General features: G+C 45.5%; 1 pseudogene; it reads right to left on the bottom strand.

Annotated features, from left to right (window-relative positions):
- Positions 1-1,343: 1,343 nt before the first annotated feature.
- LOC123396217 overlaps positions 1,344-16,895 on the bottom strand; it is an 84,077-nt pseudogene continuing 68,525 nt past the window's right edge.

Raw genomic sequence — 16,895 nt, 5'->3', positions numbered from 1 at the left:
ATACCTCTAGTATATATAGGAGGGAGGGAGGGGTGGAGGCGGCCTCAGACCCTCAAGGTTTGGTCGAAATTGGAGGTGGAGGAGTCCTACTCCAATCCTACTAGGAGTAGGATTCCTCCTTTCCACTTGGAAACGATGTTCGTCATGACATCGGAGATTTCGGCGCACAAGCGGCCCGCTGATGGCACGGGGTTCCTGGCCGAGGAGTTGTACACGTCGGCGTTGAGAGGGACAGCCACCTTGTTCCGGTCGCCGACGCCCGCGTCGTTGAGCGCGTTCTGGATGTTCTCCAGCGCCGGCAAGGTGACCTTGATGAAGGACCCCTTGTACGCTTCCAAGAATGTCTCGTTGCCCACAGCCACGTACCTGCATTGCATCGCAACAGTTCATTCACAAGGATGTACTCCTACTTACTGTAGTAAGAATCAGAACAAAACTCTTGTCTCTTGTTCAACTTATTATGAAACATTGTGGTTCACCTACTATGTAGGCCAAAACTAATGCTAAATTTGCTTTTTGAGCATTTGGCACTGGTGCCCTACATTACCCAACCGATGTCAAATAAAAATTTCTGGGCACTGGAGCATCTACTTGCTCTGAAGCCAAATCCTGCAAAGCAATAACTGAGGCATGGCAGCCCTGTGTATGTGGCAGCAGGAAGATGCTGGCAATGAGGTAACTTAGGCTGATTTATACAAGTTTATATACGTGGGCCTGAGTTCTAGTGGATGCGAGATTCTTCAACATTGTGTGATCGGTGCTAAATTATTTTCATGTGGCATCCTTATGTATGTGGCATACTTTTTTGTGTTTTGGCACCAAACACATAGTGGAAGGCCTAATGTATTGTGGTTTGAGAAAATCAATATCAGATGAAGTCCAAATACCACTGAACTTAACAAAGATTTGTTTTTGAACTAGAAGGAAACTTGGGAGCCAAGGATGGTCACCAGAGGAGGCCCAGGCGGCCCACTAGACACCAGGGCGCCTAGGTCACCTGGCGCGGCCTGATGCCTAGTGGAGGCCTCGGGCGCCTCCTCCACCGCCTTTGAGCTCTATAAATATCCCAATATTCCGGAAACCATAAAAGAGTCAAAAAAATCATTTCAGCCGCCGCAAGTTCCAAAATCCACGAAATCCTTGCCGTGGGTTTATATTAATTGTTGGCAAAACCCTTGTCGTGGGTTACAAGGAATGATTCAATCTAGAAGGATTCGATTGTTACACAAAGAACAGGATAGCTACGAGAGAGAGAGATAAGAGAGTTGGTTGAGATTACAATATGTCACTAAGTTTAACACCAATTGATCTTGTGAAGAAATCAACCGCGCGAATGCCAAATACTACGAGAGTGAGAGCTGCAGCAACGCCACCAGCACGGCGGCAACCCCCGTCAGCATGCCAAGGCGTGTGGCCGCCACCCTCGAGCCCGAGGCGGCTATCTGGATGGTGAAGTTGCAGACGGTCATTGAGGGATCCGTCTGGGTGGGCAGCGCGAGGCCGTGGAAGTCACATCCCTCGTCTTTCTGGCTCTGCACCTGGTAGTAGGCGTTGAAGGCATAGGAAGCATTGCCCTTGGCGTCCATGTCGTTGCACGTGGAGCCGTATCCAAGCGTCGTGCAGTCGGCGTTGCTGCAAGCGTAGTCGATCTTGGCGTCAAGGAGCTTGCCGACGTCATCCCTGCTCGCCTTGGGGTTCACCGCGCACCACGTCCTGGACAGGTACTGCACACCCTTGGCAGGCACCAGCGTCGCGTCCTGACGGTCCTCTCGCTTAGAGAACTTGGACTGCCCGTCATACCGGAAGATGCCCAGTGCCGCTCGAAGGTGCGTGGTTGCACGCTCTTCCGGTCCTCGTCTACCAGCCCGAACAGGTACATCTCGATGTGCCGGTTCGGCCTCGGCAGCGTGCCGCGGTTCGCCGCCAGCTGCATCAGCAGCCTGTCGTAGAAGCACCGCGTGTGGGGCGCGTTGGCATGCTTGTCGCCGTCCGTGGGCCAGCCGGCCTCGCCCATGATAATCGGCATGTCGTCGTGACCCACTGCCGCCAGCGCCGCAACCAGCGTGTCGAAGTTGGCATCGTACATGTTGGGGTACATCACGCCCTTGTCATTCATCGGCGTCGCCCCGCCCTCGAAGAAGGCGAAGTCCAGAGGGAAGCTGTCATCATGGTAGAGGCTGAGGAACGTGTAGATGTTAACGGTGAAGGGCGCCTTGTTCTTGGCCAGGAACCTAACGATGTCCGTCATGACGCCGGAGATTTTGGCGCGGAAGCGGCCCGCCGATGGCACGGGGTTCCTGGCAGGAAGTGATACGTCTCCATCGTATCTACTTTTCCAAACTCTTTTTCCCTTGTTTTGAACTCTAATTTGCATGATTTGAATGGAACTAACCTGGACTAACGTTGTTTTCAGCAAAATTGTCATGGTGTTGTTTTTGCGCAGAAATAAAAGTTCTCGGAATGACCTGGAAATTTACAGAGAATTTTTGTGGAATATATAAAAATATTGGCGCAAGAATCAACGGAGGAAGTGGAGCGTGGAGCCCAAAAGCCCACCAGGCGCGGCCCTCCCCTGGCCGCGTGTGGCAGGCTTGTGGGGCCCACGTTGCTCCACCGCCTCCAATCTTAGGTCTATTTAGTCCCTTTTGTCCGGAAAAAAATTAGGGAGAAGAGTTCATCACGTTTTACGATACGGAGGCGCCGCTACCTCGTGTTCTTCCTCTCGAGGGCAGATCTGGAGTCCGTTCTGGGCTCCGAAGAGGGGAAATCGTCGCCATCGTCATCACCAACCTTCCTTCATCTCCAATTTCATGATGCTCTTCACCGTTCGTGAGTAATTTCATCGTAGGCTTGCTGGACGGTGATGGGTTGGATGAGATCTATCATGTAATCGAGTAAGTTTTGACGGGGATATAGTATCCACTATGTTCTGAGATTGATGTTGTTATTACTTTGCCATGCTTAATGCTTGTCACTAGGGCCCAAGTGCCATGATTTCAGATCTGAACCTTTTATTTTGTCGCCAATATATGAGTGTTCTTGATCCTATCTTGCAAGTTGTAGTCACCTACTATGTGTTATGACCTGGTAACCCCGGAGTGACAATAGCCGGAACCACTCCCGGGGATGACCATAGTATGAGCAGTTCATGTATTCACCAAGTGTTAATGCATTGGTCCGGTTCTTTATTAAAAGTAGAACCTTAATATCCTGTAGTTTCCATTAGGACCCCGCTGCCACGTGAGGGCTGGACAATAGATGTCATGCAAGTTCTTTTCCCTAAGCACGTATGACTACATACGGAATACATGCCTACATTACATTGACGAATTGGAGCTAGTTACATATCTCTCCGCGTTATAACTGTTGCATGATGAATAGCATCCGGCATAATCATCCATCACCGATCCAATGCCTATGAGTCTTTTCCTACTAGTCCTTGCTACGTTACTTTGCTGCTACTGCTGTCACTGCTGCTACTGTTACTCTGTTGCTACTGATGTTACTTTGCTGCTACTGGTTACTGTTGCTACTGCTGCTATCATACTACCTTGCTACTGATACTTTGCTGCAGATACTAAATCTTTCACGTGTGGTTGAATTGACAACTCAACTGCTAATACTTGAGAATATTCTTTGGCTTCCCCTTGATTCGAATCAATAAATTTGGGTTGAATACTCTACCCTCGAAAACTGTTGCGATCTCCTATACTTGTGGGTTATCAAGACCTTTTTCTGGCACCGTTGCCTGGGAAGCACAACTATATTATCTGAGTCACTTGGGATTTACGTCTGCTGGTCACTATGAGGAATCCGAAAGATTCAAGAACTAAAGTCTTGCCCTCAACTACGAGGACAGGTAAGGAACTGTCATCTAGCTCTGCACTTGATTCACCTTCAGTTATGAGTAAGTTTGCGACAACACCTCCTGCTAGAAATCTTGATATGTCGCATGTGCTTGATGATGCTACTTATGCTGCCCATGATGCTTATGATGATGCTATGCTTGATACTGCTTTGCCACTTGGTGCATTCCTTGATGCACAAATTGCTAGAGTTGCTGCTAGATGTGATGATACTTCTGAAACTGTTGATACTATTGAAGCAGAACCTGCTATTTTGCCTGCTAGAACTAGCTCTCCTAGATATGAATTGCCTGATATGCCTAAGTGTTATGTTATGGAGGGAGAGATAGCTGAGGATTTTCTTGCGTGTAAGGATAGCTATGATGTTGAGAATTTACTGCGCAAGTGGAAAGAAAAATCTTTGAACGCTAGGATGAAATACGACCCGAAGTTTGCTAACGCCTATCTTTGTGACCGACAAGGATTATGAATTTTCTATCGACCCTGAGTTAATCACTCTGGTCGAATCTGATCCTTTTCACGGTTATGAGTCTAGAACGGTTGTAGCCCATCTTACCAAACTGCATGATATAGCCACCCTATTCACGAGTGAGGAAAAGATCCGCCACTACTATAACCTCAAGCTGTTTCCTTTCTCGCTAAAGAATGATGCTAAGACTTGGTTCACTTCTCTTGCTCCTGGTTGTGTGCATAGCCCCCAGGATATGATCTACTACTTCTCTGAGAAATATTTCCCTGCCCATAAGAAGCAAGCTGCCTTGCAGGAAATATACAACTTTGCGCAAGTTGAAGAAGAGAGTCTCCCACAAGCTTGGGGCAGGCTCGTCCAGCTACTGAATGCTTTGCCTGATCACCCTCTTGAGAAGAACAAAATACTTGATATATTCTATAATGGACTCACCGATGCTTCTAGAGACCACCTAGATAGTTGTGCCGGTTGTGTTTTTAGGGAACGAACTGTAGAACGAGCTGAGATCCTATTGAATAATATCTTGTGCAATGAGAATGCTTGGACTATTCCTGAACCACCTCCTAAGCCAACTTCGAAGAAAAGAGGTATTCTATTCCTCAGTCCCGAAGATATGCAAGAAGCTAAGAAGTCTATGAAAGAGAAAGGCATTAAATCTGAAGATGTCAAAAATCTAGCACCTATCGAAGAGATCCATGGTCTTGATAACCCGATACAGGTAGTAGAAGTAAATTCTTTTCATAGATTCAAAGAGAGTGATATTCCTTTTGATAAACCTGCTAGTTAATGCCTGGATGAATTTGATAACTTTGTTGCCAAACAACAGAGTTTCATTGATTATGTTAGCAGACAATTGGAACAGAAAGCTCGTATGCTTAGTCATTTAAGTGCTTGTGTGGACAGAAATGTCAATGATCTTAAGCTGCTGAGTAAACATGCCTCTATGGTTACTACACAAGTAGAACAAGTACTTAAGGCTCAGAATGACTTGCTCAATGAGTTGAATGACAATTCTGTTAGTGTCATCCCTAGAGGTGGTAGAATGACTCAGGAACCTTTGTATCCTGAGGGTCATCCTAAGAGATTTGAACAAGATTCTCAAGGAGTTAGCACTGATGCACCTAGTCATCCTAGAAAGAAGAAGAAAGATGATAAGAACTTGCACGCTAGCAACCCTGATGCTGCTACACCTGAGAGTCCAAACGATGTCTTTGTCTCTGATGCCAAAACACAATCTGGTGATGAACATAAGCCTAACGATATTATCAATAGTGATGTTCATGATGATGCTCAACCGAGCATTGATAAGGATGTGGAGATTGAACCTATTGATCTTGATAACCCACAACCTAAGAATAGGAGATACGATAAGAATGACTTCACTTCTAGGAAGCATGGTAAAGAAAGGGAACCATGGGTTCAGAAACCCATGCCCTTTCCTCCCAAACCATCCAAGAAAAAGGATGATTAGGATTTTGAGCGCTTTGTTGAAATGATCAGACATGTCTTTTTGCAAATGCATTTGACAGATATGCTCAAAATGTCTCAGTATGCTAAGTACATGAAGGATATTGTGACTAATAAGAGGAGGATACGTGAGGTTGAGATTTCCACCATGCTTGCTAACTATACCTTCAAGGGTGGAACTCCTAAGAAACTAGGTGATCCCGGAGTGCCCACTATACCTTGCTCCATTAAAGACAACTACGTTAGAACTGCGTTATGCGACCTTGGAGCCGGTGTTAGTGTTATGTCTCTCTCTCTTTATCGTAGGCTTGAAATGGATAAGTTGACACCCACTGAAATCTCTCTGGAAATGGCCGACAAATCAACTGCTTTCCCTATCGGCATTTGCGAGGATGTGCCTGTTGTGGTTGCTAACGTCACTATCTTAACAGACTTTGTTATCCTGGATATTCCCGAGGATGATGCCATGGCGGTCATCCTTGGAAGACCCTTTTTAAACACTGCATGGCCTATTATAGATTGCAACAAAGGCAATGTCACTTTCCATGTTAACGATAATGAGCATACGGTGCACTTTCCGAAGAAACAATATCGAGTACATTACATCAATGCTATGGAAAAAACTTCATCGATTCTTATTGGGAGCTTTGAATGCCGTATTCCTCCTGTTAAGATGAAGTATGATTTGCTTGTTGGGGATATTCACATCCCCATTGAGGTAACCTAGTGACTATTCAAAAATTCTCCGTCTTCTTTTGCTATTCGAATTTTTTTGTCAAGGAGACTTGATCAACCTCATTGACGGATTTCTTTCGATGACCATGAGATGGATGAATCGAGGAGTCACAAACCTCTGTTCCAAGCTTTCACCTTCGGTTGCTTAGAAGAAAAATGATAGATTTAGTTTAGTTTTCCCTGTTTTCTGCTTTTAGCCTCCCGTAGAAAAGTACCCCTAAAATAAAAGTTCTCCGAACGTCCTGAAAATCAAGTATGATTTTTTCTAGATTTTTTGAAAAATACTGAGACGAAGAGCTAGTCAGGGGCTACACCAGTGGGCCACAAGTCCTGGAGGCGCGGGCACCCCCCTGGCCGCGCCACCCAGGCTTGTGGGGCCCACGTGCACTCCTCCACTCATTCTAGCTCCCATCTGCTTCTCCTACCTCCAGAAAAAATCGTTTCGCAGCTCAAACCCGTGTTCTTGCTCTTCTTGCTGGGATTTTCGATCTCCTTGTGCAAAGCACCATTCACCAAACTGTTTTGGGGGAAATTGCTCCTTGGTAAATGACTCCTCCATTGGTCCAATTAGTTTTTGCTCTAGTGCCTTATACATCGCGTATTTTTGTTGCCTTGGTGACCTTGTTCTTGAGCTTTGCATGCTAATTTTAGCTGGTCCCAAGTAGTTTTGATGCGTAATATGGCCTCTAGGCACTTGTGGGAGTAGTTGCTACGAGTTTCGTTGCGCCTTATTCACTTTTCCTTAGAATCACTAAAAATTTCAGAAATTTTCAGAGATATAAAAAGGAAAAGATGAGGAGGTTCTTAAGAGGCTCTTCAAGTCGTGACCCCAAGGATGATGGGAATGAGAAGAAGAAACCCAAGTATCCAGTCCCTCGAGTTGCAGAAGTTCGAGCGTGCGAGTGGCCAAGCGATGTGGTCTTACATGTCGCCGGACTCTATGAGGACTTTTATTACTTGGTGGAGAACGCAGGCCTTACCGCCTTCGTTGAAGATAAGTGTCCGCTATACCTCCTCCTCACTAATATTTTCATACAAAGCTTTAACTTCTATCCAAGGAAGAATCCTCCTATGGTTGAGTTCAAATTATATGATATCCGCCAGCGCATGTCACTCCAGGATTTTTTCAATGTTTGCAAATTGCCTTTTGTTGGGGATATTCATGAACCTCGTCCACGGGACTTGGAGGCTTTCATAGATACTACTGTTGTAGGAGAGGAGAGAGGAGTGTCTTGTGCTAGAGCTGCTAGCATACATTTTCTCGTGCTTTGGTACTTCTCACTATTCGTGGGAAAATGTTTGATTGGCCGTGGGGAAGCTGGGTCCCTTAGCTCTCCAGATCTTGCGGTCTTGCGCGAAGCCCTTTATAATGATAAAACTTATAGCTTGGGCGCTATAGTAGCTCAACGGTTGAACACGAATCGTTCTAAAGGCGTTGTCTATGGAGGTATCTATGCTACCCGTCTTGCCAGACACTTTGAGATACGTATTAGACTGGACGAGGAAGAAGAGATTCTTCTTCCCGAGAGATATCTAGATTATGATAACATGGTTCGCCATGACTTTCTTGATAGAGATATAAATAGAAGGATGATTTATAACCTGGTATTTAGTCAGGGTACTCGTGAGACTATTACTTTGCATGCTCCTTCTTTGTTCAATCTTCATGCAGGCAGGTACATTATTATGCCCTCGGACATCTATGCATATTGGGGCATAGCCCAACCACAGGTGCCCGTGCCTGAGCCACCGGTCGAGTACCAAACGTCAGTTTATCAGTGGGAGCCAGAGGAGCTCACACAGCAGTGGCAACCTCAGTACACTCCGGAGTACCCCGGAGCTGGTTATTTCCCTCCTTGGGAGTAGACCAACTTAGGCCAAAAGCCTAAGCTTGGGGGAGTACGTGTTTCTCACCGACTATATATTCTTGCTTACGCTTTCACTTTGTTAGTCGGTGTTCACACTTTGCCACTGTATCATCCATGCTAGTTTATTTCTTTTTCTCGTTTTCTTTTCGTATGTTTGTCTAGTTTGAGAAAACCCAAAAAGATTTTCTTGTTCTTCTTTTGCTTGTTGGGAGCTTTCCCGCATAAATAGTTTTCTTTTTCTTTGGGTCAAGGTAGAAGACCATGGTTACAATGTTTAGTGGCTCTCGCATGCATATCTGTTTATCTGTCAAAGAGCCATATTACTTTGTCTTCTCCTTTGTGTTTGCCTGTAGATTCCAGCGTAGTCCAATGCACGAGCACTCTTATTATTGTTCACATCATTCGGTCGTGCAAGTGAAAGGCAATAATGACGATATATGATGAAGTGACTGAGCCTGGAAAAGCTGATATGAACTCGGTCAATTTTGTTTTTGTAAATATGACTAGCTCATCGTTCCTGATTCAGCTTTGTTGTGAGAGAAACATGTTTGCAATGACAACTTAGAGATCATAGTTTCTGATGCCATGCTTAATTAGCTAGGAGCTTATAATGGTTTGCCTTGGATGCCAACATGAATCTTGAGATGACTATGATGTAGTATGATAGGATGGTATCCTCCTTTGAATGATTCAAGTGGCTTGACTTGGCGCATGTTCACGCATGTAGTTGAAACAAAATGAACATAGCCTCTATGATATTCATGTTCATGGTGATTTATGTCCTACTCATGCTTGCACTCAATGTTGGTTAATCTCAATGCATTTTGATGACTGTTGTCGCTCTCTAGTTGGTCGCTTCCCAATCTTTTGCTAGCCTTCACTTGTACTAAACGGGAATACTGCTTGTGCATCCACTTCCATAAACCCAAAGTTGTTCCATATGAGTCCACCATACTGATAACCCGCAAGTATAGGGGATCGCAACAGTTTTTGAGGGTAGAGTATGTTGGGGAACGTCGCATGTGAAACAAAAACTTTCCTACGTGCACGAAGACCTATCATGGTGATGTCCATCTACGAGAGGGGATTTCCGATATATGTACCCTTGTAGATAGCATAGCAGGAAGCGTTATGAAACACGGTTGATGTAGTGGAACATCCTCATGTCCCTCGATCTGCCCCGCGAACCGTCCCACGAACCGTCCCGCGATCCGTCCCACGATCCGCTTCGATCTAGTGCCGAACGGACGACACCTCCGCGTTCAGCACACGTACAGATCGACGATGATCTCGGCCTTCTTGATCTAGCAAGAGAGACGGAGAGGTAGATGAGTTCTCTGGCAGCATGACGGCGCTCCGGAGGTTGGTGATGATCTACGTCAGCAGGGCTCCGCCCGAGCTACGCAGGAATACGATCTAGAGGAAAAACCGTGGAGGTATGTGGTCGGGCTGCCGTGGCAAAGTTGTCTCAAATCAGCCCTAATACCCCAGTATATATAGGAGGGAGGGGGAGGGACCTGCCTTGAGGCTCAGGAGAGCCCCAATTGGTGGGCCGAAGCAAGGGTGGAGGAGTCCACCTCCAATCCTAGTCCAACTAGGATTGGAAGGTGGAGTCCTTCCCTTCCTTCCCACCTCCTTTTTCTTTTCTTTTTCCCTTTGGTTTTTCCTTGGTGGCGCCATGGGCCTCTTTGGCTGTACCACCAGCCCACTAAGGGCTGGTGTGTCACCCCTAAGGCCTTGGGCCACTCCCGGTTGGGTTCCCCCTCCCAGTAAATTCCCGGAACCCATTCGTCACTCCCGGTACGATGGGGGTAATGCCCGAAAACCTTCCGGTAACCAAATGAGACAAACCTATATATCAATCTTCATTTCCGGACCATTCCGGAAACCCTCGTGACGTCCGTGATCCCATCCAGGACACCGAACAACATTCAGTAACCAACCATATAACTCAAATATGCATAAAACATCGTCGAACCTTAAGTGTGCAGACCCTGCGGGTTCGAGAACTATGTAGACATGACCCGAGAGACTCCTCGGTCAATATCCAAGAGCGGGACCTGGATGCCCATATTGGATCCTACATATTCTCCGAAGATCTTATCGGTGGAACCTCAGTGCCAAGGATTCGTATAATCCCGTATGTCATTCCCTTTGTCCTTCGGTATGTTACTTGCTCGAGATTCGATCGTCGGTATCCGCATACCTATTTCAATCTCGTTTACCGGCAAGTCTCTTTACTCGTTCCGTAATACAAGATCCCGTGACATACACTAAGTCACATTGCTCGCAAGGCTTGTGTGTGATGTTGTATTACCGAGTGGGCCCCGAGATACCTCTCCGTCACACGGAGTGACAAAACCCAGTCTTGATCCATACTAACTCAACGGACACCTTCGGAGATACCTATAGAGCATCTTTATAGTCACCCAGTTACGTTGTGACGTTTGATACACACAAGGTATTCCTCCGGTGCCAGTGAGTTATATGATCTCATGGTCATAGGAATAAATACTTGACACGCAGAAAAACAGTAGCAACAAAATGACACGATCAACATGCTACGTTCATTAGTTTGGGTCTAGTCCATCACATGATTCTCCTAATGATGTGATCCCGTTATCAACTGACAACACTTGCCTATGGTCAGGAAACCTTGACCATCTTTGAGCAACGAGCTAGTCAAGTAGAGGCTTAGTAGGGACAATGTTTTGTCTATGTATCCACACAAGTATTGTGTTTCCAATCAATACAGTTATAGCATGGATAATAAACAATTATCATGAACAAAGAAATATAATAATAACTAATTTATTATTGCCTCTAGGGCATATTTCCAACAGTCTCCCACTTGCACTAGAGTCAATAATCTAGTTCACATCACCATGTGATTTCAACGAATCCAACACCCATATAGTTCTGGGGTCTGATCATGTCTTCCTCGTGAGAGAGGTTTTAGTCAAAGGTTCTGAAACTTTCAGATCCGTGTGTTATTTACAAATCTTTATGTCATCTTATAGATGCTGCTACTACGTGCTATTCGGAAATACTCCAAATATCTACTCTACTATACGAATCCGTTTCACTACTCATAGTTATTCGGATTAGTGTCAAAGCTTGCATCAACGTAACCCTTTACGATGAACTCTTTCACCACCTCCATAATCGAGAAAAATTCCTTAGTCCATTAGTTACTAAGGATAACTTTGACCGTTGTTCAGTGATTCAATCTTGGATCACTCTCTCTACCTCTTAACAGACTTGTAGCAAGGCACACATCAGGTGCGGTACACAGCATGGCATACTGTAGAGTCTATGGCTAAGGCATAGGGGACGACCTTCGTCCTTTATCTTTCTTCTGCCGTGGTCGGGCTTTTGAGTCTTACTCATATTCACACCTTACAACACAACCAAGAACTCCTTCTTTGCTGATTTATTTTGAACTCGTTCAAAAACTTGTCAAGGCATGCATCTTGTTGAAACTTCTATTAAGTGTCTCGATCTATCTTCATAAATCTTGATGCTCAACGTTCAAGTAGCGCAATCGAGGTATTCCTTTGAAAAACTCCTTTCAAACAACCTTTTATGCATTACAGAAATTCTACATTACTTCTGACCGACAATATGTCTACCACATATACTTATCAGAAATTCTATAGTGCTCCCACCCACTTCTTTGGAAATACAAGTTCCTCACAAACCTTGTATAAACCCAAAAGCTTCGATCAACTCATCAAAGCATATATTCCAACACCAAGATGCTTGCACCAGTCCATAGAAGGATCGCTGGAGCTTGCGTACTTGTTAGCATCCTTAGGATCGACAAAACTTTCCGGTTGTATCACATACAACCTTTCCCGTCGAGGAAAACAATGTTTTGACACCCTACGTGCAATATTTCATAAATAATGCAGCAACTACTAACATAATTCAAACAAACCTTTAGCATCAAGAAAGTCTCATCATACTCAACTCTTTGAACTTGTCAGAAAATGTAGCGACCCGACTCAAGACGAGCCAAGCCTCTGGTGTTTCTGTACCATCCCAAGATCATGCTGGTACACACACAGTACATAATGTATATATTCAAGAGTTCAACCACACAACTTTATAAATCGAAATCTCATAAAGAGTACTTTATTACAATAAAGGATTACAATAAAGTGGCTGAAGACCATCTCTTGAGATATCTAACGAAGACTAGCGGAAGCATCAGGTAGACGAGTCCATCCGACTCCAAGGGCATGTCGCTGAGCGTAGATCGTAGCCTCACTCCTGGTCGAAAAAGTACTCTGCAACATGATACTTTGCAGTCGTGTAGGTCAGCATATTGAATATGCTGGCAAGTCATCAAAGAGAGGAGTAAAATAATATCAACTATCTCTACATGCATATTTGGCCGGTGGGGCTAAGTTTTGCATAAAGCCAGTTTTATCCTACAACAAGGGGGGTCGAAAGCAAAATATTACTACATCGTTTGTTGTAAACGAGATGGTTCCGCCAACCAATTCTCGTACCCGAAAAGTTGTTAACACCCACATCATTATTAAGTTGTGTCGAGAGTTCAGGGGAAATTCAATGCCTTCGGCTCAAGTTGTCCATGACCGTGGACACGGCTAATCGATTAGGTTGGGCACTCTGCAGAGTTTTGCACACGTTCCCCACAATATTTGATTGCCTCCGGGTTTGTCCTCGCACTTCAGGGTGTTTGAAGATCGGATGATCAAAACATGGTCTTTCAACGGGTCCCTCTGAATCCCTGTCGGTGCCCATCCATTCCTACCGTTCGTCTACATCTGCTAGCACCGCCTGTCCAGAGTCGCCGCATTGTCCAACCAAGCCAGAGCCCATAATGACTTGTGGCTCTGCAGGTAAGCCTTGAGTCTTGAAGTCTCCGTCCGTCTCTTCGAGCCTGGGTGAAGCTTTCCACAGGATGACATGGCCTCTCCAGCATCCCGGGCATCCACTGGGTTCTCCAGGGAGCCGATCAACCGTCCTTCACCCAGAGTTGCATTGCGTCCGAGGTCTTGAAAATCTTGTCTTAGTCCAGTCTTGATTATTATATCAACCTCACATCACTCGTGGTATACACTCAACCGATAACCCGTCTACTCAAGCATAGCATTAAGAATTGTCGTCCCGGGCCAAGTATCAGGGTGTTGTGTTCCTACCACATGATACTACAACTATACTAAAGTTTCCAAGTACCTAGGTAGCATGCAAATTGGGCAAAGAAGGTGATCTACCATGCATCGAAAACATAGGTAAAATAACATGATCAAAGATGACTTGCCTTGATGATAGTTGTCCTGCTCGAGCGTCTCTAAGTAACACGCTTCGCACTCCGGATGATCTACCGATACAAACACAAAACACACCATAAGCAATTCAATCATGCCACAAGTAAAAATAACATCACAAGTAATGTTTTGCGAAAGCCTAAGCAAAAGAATTTATCACGCGCCGGTATGGCAAAAACTTGTTTCTGTTGAAAACACCAGTAAAAATACTTTAAAAATTCTGAAACTTCTACCACAGTAAGATTTTATCACTAGCAAACAGTAGTAAAAACAATCAACTCAAAATCATTTTTCAAACTCCTGGAATAGGCAAAACAAGGTTTAAACTAAATCTGCTCTAACTTATATTTAAAAATTTCAAACATAGACAAATTATATGTTTTTAAAAACTACAGGAAATTTGTGAGCTACTGAAGAAATAATCAATGTCATCGGACTTAGGGATAAAACGTTGTGGCCAAAACAAAACAGAAAGTTTCTGTTTTTGCAAACAGGCAGAAAATTACAAAACTACTAGTGCTAAAAGGAGAGGTACACGTGTCCTAATGCTATTGGCTGCGGTGGTGTTTGTTTCAAAGCTACGGGAAAACGGCCTAAGGCTAGCAAAGTTCGCTGGTTAAAACTTAAGTGACAAAAAAACCTACTGGTTTTCTGAGATAGACCAAAGAGGTACAACAGATCTAATCTATACCATCCTCTTAGATCCAACGGCTAAGAAAAGGAGCATGAAATAACGAGGAGAGAGAGAGGGCTACCTTGCCGGGCAGTGGCTTGCACCAGCGAGGGAGGGCTGGCCGGCGAGGGAGGGGGGCTCCGGGGCGGTGGAGGGCTTCGGGGGAGGCGGCGGCGGGGTGCTCCTCCGAGGGGAGGCGCTCGGGGTAGAGAGGGGCGGCGACGGGGCGCTCCCAGGGCGAGGCCGAAGTGGTGCAGCTTGCACCAGCGGCAGCTCATGGCGGTGGCGGCTTCGGGCGGCGGCGGCGGCTAGGTTAGGGAACGGGGTCGGCCGAGGGGGGGGCTTATATAGGCTAGGTGGGGAGGGATAAGGAAGGAGGAGAGGGAGCTACGGGGAAGGAAATCGTGGCTGGGAGGAGCTCGGTCTCGGTCGGGCCGAATAAAGGAAGGAGAGGAAGGAAGGAGAAGGGTGACGTGGAGGGAGAGGGGCATCGGCCAGGGGTGGGGTCCACAGGTAAGTGGGAGGGAGGAGGGAAAATTGGGGAGGGTGGCCGGCTTTAAGGGATTTCATTCCCTGAAAGTAGTGGGATCTCGGCCCAGCTATCTAGCGCCTAGGGGTGGCTAAAAAAACAAAAGGTTTCCTAATTCTAAGTTTTTCCGAGACAGAAAATCAAAAGCTAATAAAGGGAAATAAATCGAAATATCTATATATGGTATTATATATCAAAAAAAATCAGAAAAAGAATCTCTACCCGAATAACATTTTTTTTAAGCCAAAATAAAAACTTGAAAAAATGTTTTTTCAGAAATTCCCAAATTTGCTTTATTTCTTTTTGCAATTATTTTTGCAAAAGAACTTTGGGTTTTCTTGGCTCCAACATTTCAAAAATTGCCCGCACTTTTGGAGTGTTATTTTCCTCCGCTCTCTCTCTTGCGTGCAAGAGAGTTTTCTCCGGGCATTTCTCGCGCAAGGAAAAATGAAAATGCAATTCGAAAAGACGAAAGAAATTCACGAGCTAAATTTATTTCAATCACTTATGCATAGATGCTTAGCTACAATGTAGAACATTCCCAATTAGGAAAATTGGGATGTTACAAACCTACCCACCTTAAGATGAATCTCGCCCTCGAGATTCGGGTTGGCTAGAAAATAGGTGCGGGTGGTCTCGACGAAGATCCTCTTCTCGTTCCGAGGTGGCTTCTTCCTCGGTGTGGTGGCTCCACAACACCTTGCAGAACTTGATGATCTTGCTGCGGGTAACTCTGTTGGCAGTCTCGAGAATCCTGACGGGTTTCTCCTCCTACGTCAGATCACTGTCAAGCTGTATTGCCTCTAGGGGCACTGTATCTCTCAACGGAACATCGGCCATCTCGGCGTGGCATTTCTTCAACTGGGAAACATGGAAGACATCATGAACTCCGGACAATCCTTCCGGCAGTTCCAGTTTGTATGCAACTTCGCCTCTACGTTCAAGAATTTTGTAGGGGCCAATGAAACGTGGTGCTAGTTTTCCTTTCACACCGAATCTCTTGATTCCTCGAAGTGGAGACACCCGAAGATATGCTCGGTCTCCCACTTTGTACGTTACTTCCTTGTGTTTGCTGTCGGCATAACTCTTCTGCCTGGACTGAGCTATCTTGAGTCGGTCATGAATTAGCTTGACCTTCTCTTCAGAATCTCGGATAAGGTCGGGACCAAAAAGTTGTCGGTCTCCAACTCCATCCCACATCAACGGTGTTCTGCACCTCCTTCCGTATAGAGCTTCGAAAGGGGCCATCTTCAGGCTGGTCTGGTAGCTGTTGTTGTATGAGAACTCGGCATAAGGTAAATTGTCATCCCAACTAGACCCATAGTCTAGTGCGCAAGCTCTCAACATGTCCTCCAGAATCTGATTGACTCTCTCGGTTTGTCCATCTGTCTGCGGGTGAAAAGCTGTACTGAACTCCAATCTCGTTCCCAAGGTTTCATGCATTTGGTGCCAAAATTTGGATGTGAACTGAGTCCCTCTATCGGACACAATGCTCTTCGGTACTCCGTGCAGACATACGATCCTCGTCATATATATCTTGGCCAGCTTGGCACTCGTGTAAGTAGTCTTCACCGGAATGAAGTGAGCTACCTTGGTCAAACGATCGACCACAACCCAAATAGAATCATAGCCAGAACGGGTCCTGGGTAATCCTGTGATGAAGTCCATACCAAGCTTTTCCCATTTCCATTCGGGTATCGGCAGAGGTTGGAGCAAACCTGCTGGCTTCTGATGCTCGTCTTTTACTCGGTGACAAACATCGCATATAGCTACGTACTCGGCAATGTCTTTCTTCAATCCTGTCCACCAGAAACTTTCTTTCAGATCCAGATACATCTTGGTGTTACCGGGGTGTATCGAGTACGGGGAATCATGAGCTTCCTGAAGTATCAACTTCCTGAGTTCGGGATCATTGGGCACATAGATGCGATCCTCAAACCATAAAGTTCCGTGTTCATCCTCACGAAAACCTTTAGCTTTCCCGTCTT

Source organism: Hordeum vulgare, chromosome 5H, assembly GCF_904849725.1.
Source record: "Hordeum vulgare subsp. vulgare chromosome 5H, MorexV3_pseudomolecules_assembly, whole genome shotgun sequence".
In the NCBI taxonomy this organism is placed as follows: domain Eukaryota; kingdom Viridiplantae; phylum Streptophyta; class Magnoliopsida; order Poales; family Poaceae; genus Hordeum; species Hordeum vulgare.
This window is presented reverse-complemented; position numbering and strand designations above follow the sequence as displayed.